The following is an 11,267-nucleotide window of genomic DNA, read 5'->3' as shown; positions in this document are numbered from 1 at the left end:
AACGCAAACCCGAGGTTAATTATTTCTATTATAAACTGGTTACCAATGTAATTAGAGCAGTAAAAATACATGTTTTTCATACCCGAAAATGCGTGTGTGAGCAAGGAGGCCTTACAAACCTGACTCAGTCCACCAGCTCTGTCAGGAGGAATGGGCCAAAATTCACCCAACATATTGTGGAAAGCTTGTGGAAGGCTACCCGAAAGCTTTGACCCAAGTTAAACAATTTAAAGACAATGCTACCAAATACTAATTGAGTGTATGTAAACTTCTGACCATTGGGAATGTGATGAAAGAAATAAAAGCTTAAATAAATCATTCTCGCTACTATTATTCTGACATTTCACATTCTCAAAATAAAGTGGTGATCCTAACTGACCTAAGACAGGGAATTTTTACTAAGATTAAATGTCAGGAATTGTGAAAAACTGAGTTTAAATGTAAACTTCCGACTTCAACTGTACATATTAACCACAATAACAGTTGTCAGTTTACATGTATGTGGGAATTATGTTATGTGTGGTTTATGTATAGCCCTTAAAATAAACTGATGCCAAAATAAAGGGGAGAAGTGTGGGTTACCACGTACAATTTCAGCTGTTAAAATCTCTCTCCTTGCCAATACAATAGGCCAATAATATGTTATCATTGGGGGGGGCAGAGGTAGAAACCCCAAGGTTAGGGAGTAACTGACTACATGTAACCTACCCAACCCTGGAAACACCTGGTAGAAACCCCAAGGGTTAGGGAGTAACTGATTACATGTAACCTACCCAACCCTGGAAACACCTGGTAGAAACCCCAAGGGTTAGGGAGTAACTGATTACATGTAACCTACCCAACCCTGGAAACACCTGGTAGAAACCCCAAGGTTAGGGAGTAACTGACTACATGTAACCTACCCAACCCTGGAAACACCTGGTAGAAACCCCAAGGTTAGGGAGTAACTGACTACATGTAACCTACCCAACCCTGGAAACACCTGGTAGAAACCCCAAGGTTAAGAGTAACTGACTACATGTAACCTACCCAACCCTGGAAACACCTGGTAGAAACCCCAAGGTTAGGGAGTAACTGACTACATGTAACCTACCCAACCCTGGAAACACCTGGTAGAAACCCCAAGGGTTAGGGAGTAACTGATTACATGTAACCTACCCAACCCTGGAAACACCTGGTAGAAACCCCAAGGTTAGGGAGTAACTGACTACATGTAACCTACCCAACCCTGGAAACACCTGGTAGAAACCCCAAGGTTAGGGAGTAACTGACTACATGTAACCTACCCAACCCTGGAAACACCTGGTAGAAACCCCAAGGTTAGGGAGTAACTGACTACATGTAACCTACCCAACCCTGGAAACACCTGGTAGAAACCCCAAGGTTAGGGAGTAACTGACTACATGTAACCTACCCAACCCTGGAAACACCTGGTAGAAACCCCAAGGTTAGGGAGTAACTGACTACATGTAACCTACCCAACCCTGGAAACTCCCTACTTCTTAAGGTGAAGCCACACACACACACACACACACACAGCTAAAATGTACCATAATGTTATGGACCTGCAAATAGGCCTGCAGTCACATATTCTAGTTATGTGGTGCGGTCGATACTGAAAACGTAACCTACTTGTGCGAACATGGCTTATTATTTACTATCAGTTTTGTAACATTATGTTTTATTGACTTGTGATAACCTTGTTTGTAATCAGCACACATAACAGACCAGTACCTTGTAATAAACACGAGTGCATCTTTAAAATAAAAGTTTCACGCCACCCAGACAACAGCCTGTGCAACAGAATAACCTACTTGATGAAACTGCGCAGCGTATCATTTCCGTGAAAAAGACGCTCAAAAGTGAGCCTTTTCTTAGAAGTCATTTTGTTGGTTTGTTTGTAGCTACAGACAAGACCGTCGCGTAGTATGTTGACTCACTGTGGCTGTCTTTAGCCTACTTACCTAGCAGACATGACATGATGTAAAAGTGAAAGTAAAACTTAGACTTGTCTGTTGAGCCACTCGATTGAAAACAATATGTTGGATTTAAAATCAAATCAAATTTGATTGGTCACATACATGTGTTTAGCATATGTTATTGCGGGTGTATTACAGTGCAGTAATATCTAACAAGTAATGTCTAACAATTTCACAACATATACTAATACACACAAATCTAAGAAAAGGAACGTAATTAGAATATATAAATGGATGAGCAATGTCAGAGCGGCATAGACTAAGATAAAGTAGAATAATATAGAATACAGTATATACATAAGAGATGAGTAATGCAAGATATGTAAACATTATTAAAGTGACTAGAGTTCCATTTATTAAAGTGGCCAGTGGTTACAAGTCTATGAATATAGGCAGCATCCTCTATGTGCTAGCGATGGCTATTTGATGTGCCTGTACCGACCTCGTCTTCTGAATGATAGCAGGGTGATCAGGCAGTAGCTCGGGTGGTTGAGGTCCTTGATTATCTTTTTGTCTGTCCTGTGACATCAGGTGCTGTTTGTGTCCTGGAGGGCATGTAGTTTGCCCCCGGTGATACGTGGTGCAGTCCGCTCAACCCTCTGGAGAGCCCTGCGGTGGCGGGCGGTGCAGTTGCCATACCGAGTGGTGATAAGCCTGACAGGAAAGTCTCAGTTGTGCATCTGTAAAAATTTGTGAGGGTTTTAGGTGCCAAGCCAAATTTCTTCAGCCTCCTGAGGTTGAAGAGGCACTGTTGCACCTTCTTCACCACACTGTCTGTGTGGGTGGACCATTTCAGTTTGTCAGTGATGTGTACGCTGAGGAACTTGAAGCTTTCCACCTTCTCCATGGCAGTCCTGTCGATGTGGATAAGGGGTGCTCCCTCTGCTGTTTCCTGAAGTCCACGATCATCTCATTTGTTTTGGTGACGCTTGAGATGTTATTTTCCTGGCACCACACTCCCAGAGCCCTTACCTCCTCTCTGTAGGCAGTCTCGTCATTGTTGGTAATCAAGCCCACTACTGTTGTGTCATCTGCAAACTTGATGACTGAGTTGGAGGCGTGCATGGCCACGCAGTCATGGGTGAACAGGGAGTACAGAGGGGCGGAGCACGTACCCTTGTGGGGCCCCATGTTGAGGATCAGCCAAGTGGAGGGGTTGTTTCCTACCTTCACCACCTGGGGGCAGCCCGTCAGGAAGTCCAGGACCCAGTTGCACAGGGCGGGGTTCAGAACCAGGGCCTCAAGCTTAATGATGAGCTTGGAGGGTACTATGGTGTTGAATGCTGAGATATAGTCAATGAACAGAATTTTACATAGTTATTCCTTTTGTCCAGATGGGATAGGGCAGTGTGCAGTGTGATGGCGATTGCATCGTCTGTGGATCTATTGTGGCGATAAGCAAATTGAAGTGGGTCTAGGGTGACAGGTAAAGTGGAGGTAATATGATCCTTGACTAGTCTCTCAATGCACTTCATGATGACAGAAGTAAGTGCTACGGGCGATAGTCATTTAGTTGAGTTAACTTCGCTTTCTTGGGTACAGGAACAATGGTGGCCATCTTGAAGCAAGTTGGGACAGCAGACTGGGATAGGGAGAGATTGAATATGTCCGTAAACACACCAACCAGCCAGCTGGTCTGCGCATGCTCTGAGGACGCGGCTAGGGATGCCGTCTGGGCCCGCCGCCTTGCGAGGGTTAACACGCTTAAATGTCTTACTCACGTCGGTCACGGGGAGCCCACAGTCCTTGGTAGCGGGCTGCGTTGGTGGCACTGGGTTACCTTCAAAGAGAGCGAAAAAGGTGTTTAGCTTATCCGGTAGCAAGACGTTGGCTGGACAATGTGGCTGGTTTTCTTTTTGTAGTCCACCATTGTCTGTAGACCCTGCCACATACATCTTGTGTCTGAGCCATTTAATTGCTACTCCACTTTGTCTCTCTACTGATGTTTTGCCTGTTTGATTGCCTTTCCAGAGGGAATAGTCACATTGTTTGTATTCTGCCATATTCCCAGTCACCTTGTTATGGTTAAATGCGGTGGTTCGCACTTTCAGTTTTGCGTGAATGCTGCCATCTATCTACGGTTTCTGGTTAGGGTATGTTTTAATAGTCACAGTGGGTACAACATCTCCTATACACTTCCTGATAAACTCAGTCACTGTATCAGTGTATAGGTCTATATTATTCTCTTAAGCTACCCGGAGCATATCTCTGTCACGGTTCATGAATCCACTGCCTCCTTTTCTCTCTCTCTCTCTCTCTCTCTCTCTCTCTCTCTCTCTCTCTCTCTCTCCCGTGTTTGTGTGGGCGTGGTTTCCAATCTCGGCCTGATTGTCTGCGCCAGCTGGAATCACTTATCTTCCCTTTATATGTTCTGTAACCAGTGTTTCTTGTTGTCAGATCGTTGTTACTTCCCTGAGGTTGTGTCGTGTGTCCGTACTCATCTCTCGCTGCCCTTGTGTGGATTATCTGCTGTGCTCCTTCCTACCCATCCGGACACTCTCCCCTGGGTTTCTCAGCACGCTCACATAGGAGGATGTGCCCTAGTCCCTGGGTCGGATTCCGTCTGAGTACAGTCTGTCTGTCCTGTTGCTGCTGTAACCTATATTCATTAAACCATCGTTGCTTGCATCTTGCATCCGCCTCTGTATTGTTACAGAACGATCTGACCAGACCATGGATGCAGCGAGTTCAACGAGTCTGACCGAATTCATTTCCCGTAGTATCACGAGAATGGATCAACAAGAGGAGAACATCTCAGCACAGGTCGGGAAGTACAAGCCATTGCGGACGCAGGTATCCCAGCTGACCCAACAATTACAACATCTGAGGGGTCTCGCTGCGCCACCTACACCGGCAGTTCAACCCGCCCCGCCAGAGCCGGAGTCCCAGCTAGAGCCACGGCTACCGACACCAGAGGGTTATTCAGGTGATCCTGACTATTGCAGAGCTTTTCTTACGAGATGTTCCATGCATTTCTCGTTGCAGCCACGGACCTTCAACCGTGAACAGTCTAAGGTAGCATTCGTACTCACACTGCTATCAGGCAAAGCGGCTCTTTGGGGAACGGCGGTGTGGGCGAACCAGGACCCATGCTGCACCTCTTTCCAGACACTCTCCGAGGAGATGAGAAGGGTCTTCGATCGGGCCGTGGCGGGTAGGGAGGCGGCCAGACTACTCGCTGACCTTCGCCAAGGAGACCGTTCAGTATCGGAATACTCCATCCAATTCCGCACTCTGGCCGCAGAGTGTCAGTGGAACGAGGAGGCGCAGTGGGACATGTTCCTGCATGGGCTGGAGGACCGGATCCAGAAGGAGATTTATGTTCTGGACCTTCCCAGGAGTTTAAATGGACTAGTGGAACTAGCCTTGAGGTCGACGCTCGTCTGAGTCGTGTTGGCCGCCGAGCATGCCCTAACAGACCGTATAACGACACGGAGGGCTGGCATGCCAGCGGCGGGAACACGGCCAGTTCAACCTCCGCTCACGAACCTATGCAGCTGGGAGAGCTCGCCTCTCCCGGGAAGAGAGGAGAGGCGGAGATCCCAAGGACTCTGTCTCTACTGTGGTAGAGCGGGCCACTTTATCCACTCCTGCCCGGTAAAAGATTAGGGCCGGTAGTAAGAATGAGGCTACTATCGGGTGGTGTCACCCAGAGAAGACCTCATCATCTACTCTCCTCCCGGTAAGACTAAGATGGGCCAACCACACGCACGACACCCAAGCCTTACTGGACTCAGGAGCAGAGGGTAATTTCATGGACTTCAAGCTCGCTCACAAACTCCAGATTCCTATCACCTCACTCACGCACAAGATATCCGTCAACGCTCTCAATGGTCAAGAACTACCCAACATTTCTCACACCACTGAACCTATCACACTCATCACTTCTGGCAATCACACTGAGACACTATCATTTCTACTTATGGACTCACCCCTTGCACCATTAGTTCTCGGCCACCCTTGGCTCACCCAACACAACCCCAGAGTTGACTGGGGTCATAATTCTATATCCATGTGGAGTAACAAATGTCTTGAGTCCTGTTTAGTGTCTGCTTGTTCGTCTGTGTCTGATTCTGTGTTTCTAGAGGAGGCGGTGGATTTGTCTAACGTGCCCGTTGAATACCTCGACCTGAAGGAGGTGTTCAGTAAGTCCCGTGCTGCTTCTCTTCCTCCGCATCGTCCCTATGACTGTGCAATAGAATTATTGCCAGGTGAGTCTCCGCCTAAAGGCAAGTTATATTCACTCTCTGTTCCTGAGAGGAGGCTATGGAGAGATACATCTCTGGTTCTCTGGCATCTGGATTCATTCGTCCTTCCTCTTCTCCAGCGGGGCGGGGTTCTTCTTTGTGGAGAAGAAGGACGGATCTCTGCGTCCTTGCATTGATTACCGTGGGTTGAATAACATCACAGTGAAAAATACCTATCCCTTACCGTTGATGTCCTCAGCCTTTGAAAGGTTACAGGGAGCATCCGTATTCACTAAGTTGGATTTACGTAATGCATATCATTTGGTTCGCATAAGGGGGGCGAATGGAAGACGCGTTTAACACCCCCAGAGGGCACTTCGAATATTTGGTCATGCCTTTTGGGCTATCCAACTCCCCAGCGGTTTTCAGGCACTCGTAAATGACGTGCTGAGAGATATGATTGATCAGTTCATATATGTTTACCTGGATGACATACTGATTTTTCTTCTTCTCTCCAGGAACACGTTCAGCACGTCAGGCGAGTGCTTCAGAGGTTGTTGGAGAATGGACTTTTTGTCAAGGCGGAGAAATGCATTTTCATGCACAATCCGTTCCATTCCTAGGTTACATCGTCTCGACTGAAGGTATTCGCATGGATCCTGACAAGGTTAAGGCTGTGGTGGATTGGCCAAGCCCAGATTCCCGTAAGGCCCTACAGAGGTTTCTGGGATTCGCCAATTTCTACCGGCGTTTCGTTCGCAACTTTAGCCAGATAGTCGCTCCTCTTACCGCCTTAACCTCCCCCAGAGTGACGTTCAGGTGGTCCCGATACAGCCGAGGCTGCATTCGTCAAACTCAAGAGCCGCTTTGTTTGGCTCCCATCCTCATAGCTCCCGATCCCTCGCGTCAGTTCGTGGTGGAGGTGGACGCTTCAGAGGTGGGGGTAGGTGCGGTACTTTCCCAACGTTCCTCTTCTGACGACAAGATGCACCCTTGCGCGTTCCTTTCCCATCGGTTATCACCTGCGGAACGCAACTCGACATTGGCAACAGAGAGTTGTTGGCAGTGAAGTTAGCACTGGAGGAGTGGCGCCATTGGTTAGAGGGTTCGGGGTACCTTTTATAGTTTGGACCGATCACAAAAATTTGGAATATATCAGAACAAGCGACTCAACTCCAGGCAGGCGCGGTGGGCACTCTTTTCGGACGTTTTGACTTCTCTCTCTCGTATCGCCCGGGTTCCAAGAATGTCAAACCCGATTCCCTTTCTCGCATTTTTGACCATTCGAACGCCCATCCACTCCCGAGTGCATCCTACCCGGGACCCTAGTGGTCTCCACACTCACATGGGAGGTTGAATCGAGGGTCAAAACGGCCTTAGAAGGGGTAACGCCTCCGCCCGGTTGCCCGCCCTAATCGGTTGTTTGTGCCGGAGGGTGTCGGTCCGATGTTATTCGGTGGGGGCATTGCTCCAACGTAGCGTGTCATCCAGGAGTCAGTCGCACTAGCTTTTGGTTAAGCAACGCTTTTGGTGGCCACTGATGGCTCGTGACATTCACAGTTTTGTCTTGGCTTGCTCGGTTTGTGCCACTGGGAAGACTTCTAATCGACCCCCAGATGGGTTACTCCAACCGCTGTCGGTCCCTTCGAGACCCTGGTCCCACATCGCGCTAGATTTTGTTACCGCCCTCCCGCCCTCCCAGGGCAAGACGGTTGTTTTGACCGTGGTGGACCGGTTCTCGAAGGCGGCTCATTTTATTCCCTTGCCTAAATTACCATCTGCCAAGGAGACAGCGGTAACTGTCGTGGATCACGTCTTTCGCTTACATGGTCTGCCGATGGACGTAGTTTCTGACAGGGGCCCCAATTTGTGTCCAAGTTTTGGCAAGAGTTTTGTAGGTTACTGGGAGCGAGTGTCAGCCTGTCTTCAGGGTTTCATCCCCAGAGCAACGGTCAAGCGGAGAGGGCCAACCAAGATTTGGAGAGAGTGTTGCGATGTTTGGTTTCTAAGAATCCCTCTTCCTGGAGTCAACAACTCTCTATGGTTGAGTACGCTCACAATTCGTTGCCAGTGGCAGCCACGGGTCTCTCTCCGTTTGAGTGTAGTTTAGGTTACCAGCCACCTATCTTTCCCAGTACGGAGTCCGAGGTGTCTGTTCCCTCCGCTCACGCTTTCATCCAGAGGTGCCGTCACGCATGGAGCAGAGCCCGTGAGACTCTTCTCCGGGTGGGGGCGCGCACCAAGACTAAGGCCCGATCGCCACCGGTCGAAGCCTCCGGTATACGTCGTTGGCCAAAGAGTGTGGCTTTCTACTAAGAACATTCCACTCCGATCCGTTTTGAACAAGCTTGCCCCCAAATTTATCGGCCCGTTCAAAGTCACCAGGATCATTAGTCCGGTGGCGGTCCGGCTCCAGCTTCCTCCGGCGTATAGGAGAATTCATCCTACCTTTCATGTGTCTAAAATAAAACCTGTGTTTCAGGCACGCATTAACCCACGGTCCCGGTTCCCCCCCGCCACGACTTGTTGATGGGAACCCACCTTTTCTGTCAATCGTATTTTGGACTCTAGAAGGAGGGACGCGGATTCCAGTACCTGGTGGACTGGGAGGGTTACGGCCCGGAGGAGAGAAGTTGGGTACCTGCTAGGGACATTCTGGATCACTCCCTTATCGATGATTTCAATCGACAGGTAAATTCGCCTGGGAACGCCAAGAGGCGTTCCTAGGGGGGGGGGTATTGTCACGGTTCATGAATCCACTGCCTCCTTTTCTCTCTCTCTCTCTCTCTCTCTCTCTCTCTCTCTCTCTCTCTCTCTCTCCCGTGTTTGTGTGGGCGTGGTTTCCAATCTCGGCCTGATTGTCTGCGCCAGCTGGAATCACTTATCTTCCCTTTATATGTTCTGTAACCAGTGTTTCTTGTTGTCAGATCGTTGTTACTTCCCTGAGGTTGTGTCGTGTGTCCGTACTCATCTCTCGCCGCCCTTGTGTGGATTATCTGCTGTGCTCCTTCCTACCCATCCGGACACTCTCCCCTGGGTTTCTCAGCACGCTCACATAGGAGGATGTGCCCTAGTCCCTGGGTCGGATTCCGTCTGAGTACAGTCTGTCTGTCCTGTTGCTGCTGTAACCTATATTCATTAAACCATCATTGCTTGCATCTTGCATCCGCCTCTGTATTGTTACAATCTCAGTCCCCGTGATCAGAACAATCTTGAAGTGTTCAACAACCTGCCCGCTTGACCCTATTCCCTCCTCTCTTCTCCAGACCATTTCCGGAGACCTTCTCCCTTACCTCACCTCGCTCATCAACTCATCCCTGACCGCTGGCTACATCCCTTCTGTCTTCAAGAGAGCGAGAGTTGCACCCCTTCTGAAAAAACCTACACTCGATCCCTCCGATGTCAACAACTACAGACCAGTATCCCTTCTTTCTTTTCTCTCCAAAACTCTTGAACGTGCCGTCCTTGGCCAGCTCTCCCGCTATCTCTCTCAGAATGACCTTCTTGATCCAAATCAGTCAGGTTTCAAGACTAGTCATTCAACTGAGACTGCTCTTCTCTGTATCACGGAGGCCCTCCGCACTGCTAAAGCTAACTCTCTCTCCTCTGCTCTCATCCTTCTAGACCTATCGGCTGCCTTCGATACTGTGAACCATCAGATCCTCCTTTCCACCCTCTCCGAGTTGGGCATCTCCGGCGCGGCCCACGCTTGGATTGCGTCCTACCTGACAGGTCGCTCCTACCAGGTGGCGTGGCGAGAATCTGTCTCCTCACCACGCGCTCTCACCACAGGCGTCCCCCAGGGCTCTGTTCTAGGCCCTCTCCTATTCTCGCTATACACCAAGTCACTTGGCTCTGTCATAACCTCACATGGTCTCTCCTATCATTGCTATGCAGACGACACACAATTAATCTTCTCCTTTCCCCCTTCTGATGACCAGGTGGCGAATCGCATCTCTGCATGTCTGGCAGACATATCAGTGTGGATGACGGATCACCACCTCAAGCTGAACCTCGGCAAGACGGAGCTGCTGTTCCTCCCGGGGAAGGACTGCCCGTTCCATGATCTCGCCATCACGGTTGACAACTCCATTGTGTCCTCCTCCCAGAGCGCTAAGAACCTTGGCGTGATCCTGGACAACACCCTGTCATTCTCAACTAACATCAAGGCGGTGGCCCGTTCTTGTAGGTTCATGCTCTACAACATCCGCAGAGTACGACCCTGCCTCACACAGGAAGCAGCGCAGGTCCTAATCCAGGCACTTGTCATCTCCCGTCTGGATTACTGCAACTCGCTGTTGGCTGGGCTCCCTGCCTGTGCCATTAAACCCCTACAACTCATCCAGAACGCCGCAGCCCGTCTGGTGTTCAACCTTCCCAAGTTCTCTCACGTCACCCCGCTCCTCCGCTCTCTCCACTGGCTTCCAGTTGAAGCTCGCATCCGCTACAAGACCATGGTGCTTGCCTACGGAGCTGTGAGGGGAACGGCACCTCAGTACCTCCAGGCTCTGATCAGGCCCTACACCCAAACAAGGGCACTCGTTCATCCACCTCTGGCCTGCTCGCCTCCCTACCACTGAGGAAGTACAGTTCCCGCGCAGCCCAGTCAAAACTGTTCGCTGCTCTGGCCCCCCAATGGTGGAACAAACTCCCTCACGACGCCAGGACAGCGGAGTCAATCACCACCTTCCGGAGACACCTGAAACCCCACCTCTTTCAGGAATAGCTAGGATAGGATAAAGTAATCCTTCTCACCCCCCTTAAAATATTTAGATGCACTATTGTAAAGTGGCTGTTCCACTGGATGTCTTAAGGTGAACGCACCAATTTGTATGTCGCTCTGGATAAGAGCGTCTGCTAAATGACTTAAATGTAAATGTAAGTGTGGATTCCGATTGGTCAGACCAGCGTTGAATAGTCCTTAGCATGGGTACTTCCTGTTTGAGATCTGCCTATAGGAAGGGAGGAGCAAAATAGAGTCGTGGTCAAATTTGCCGAAAGGAGGGTGGGGGAGGGTCTTGAAGGCCTCCCGGAAGTTGGAGTAACAGTGGTTGAGTGTCTTAGCAGCGCAAGTACTACAGTCAATGTGTTGGTAGAATTT

This window comes from Oncorhynchus nerka, linkage group LG5 (genome assembly GCF_034236695.1).
Source record: "Oncorhynchus nerka isolate Pitt River linkage group LG5, Oner_Uvic_2.0, whole genome shotgun sequence".
NCBI classification, from domain to species: Eukaryota; Metazoa; Chordata; class Actinopteri; order Salmoniformes; family Salmonidae; genus Oncorhynchus; species Oncorhynchus nerka.
This window is presented reverse-complemented; position numbering follows the sequence as displayed.